General features: G+C 32.6%; 1 protein-coding gene across 4 annotated transcripts in view; it reads left to right on the top strand.

Annotated features, from left to right (window-relative positions):
- Positions 1-900, top strand: part of LOC106876738 (N-acyl-phosphatidylethanolamine-hydrolyzing phospholipase D) — a 12,100-nt gene that overhangs the window by 1,561 nt on the left and 9,639 nt on the right. The gene's annotated exons all lie outside the window — the stretch shown is intronic.

Here is a 900-nt window from a genome sequence, read left to right on the forward strand (position 1 = left end):
AACATACTTTAAGAAATTATTATTTCTTATGTTTAATTATGATATGATTTTATTTACTCCATGTACCCCACATGGGGATTTAACACATACTTTAAGAAATTATTATTTCTTATGTTTAATTATGATATGGTTTTATTTACTCCATGTACCCCACATGAGGATTAACACATTTCTTATATTTAATTGTTTATGTTATGATTTCATTTACTCCATGTACCCAGACCTTGTGGACACCCTGTATAGTTAGTATTAGCGCAGCTATTTTCAAAGATGTTCCTGCATTGATTATTTCGTCATTTATTCAGACTTAGTGTATCTGGGACTACACTGTAATATAGAGCAAAGGTTCTTAACCATTTAACCTATGGACACCTTTAAATCATGTTTTTCACTCCGGTGTCCCCTCATATTTAAAAACTGGGTACTATTCAAGAAGAATGGTCCCAGCGCGCGCACTCGCGTATTTTATATTTTTATTATTAAATATTAGGAATTGTATTTAAAAAAAATTGTTAAAAGGTATATTAACTAAGAGACATTTCTCCGAAACTCTTTCTATTCCACCGAATATCCAATATAACCACTTACCGCGGTTATATTTTCCATGACATAATTTACTTTCATCTATCTCCACATAGCATCAAAACCGCCAATTTCCATGGGGTTTTGTTGGAGCCAAACTTCACATATTTTAGTGTAATTTAGCGATGCCCCATTACCTTTTTTTTTTAACGCATGTAAACTGAACAATTACCTTAGAAGTATAACCGATTTATTGCAGAATAAATCTTGGTGGAGATGGAGTATATGTAATCTGGGTATACCCCGCCTTTTAAATTCCGATTCTGAAAAAATTTTTTTCAAAAATCTCAATTTCAAAATTTCGATCCCCCCCCCCCC

This window comes from Octopus bimaculoides, chromosome 29 (genome assembly GCF_001194135.2).
Source record: "Octopus bimaculoides isolate UCB-OBI-ISO-001 chromosome 29, ASM119413v2, whole genome shotgun sequence".
Taxonomy (NCBI): domain Eukaryota; kingdom Metazoa; phylum Mollusca; class Cephalopoda; order Octopoda; family Octopodidae; genus Octopus; species Octopus bimaculoides.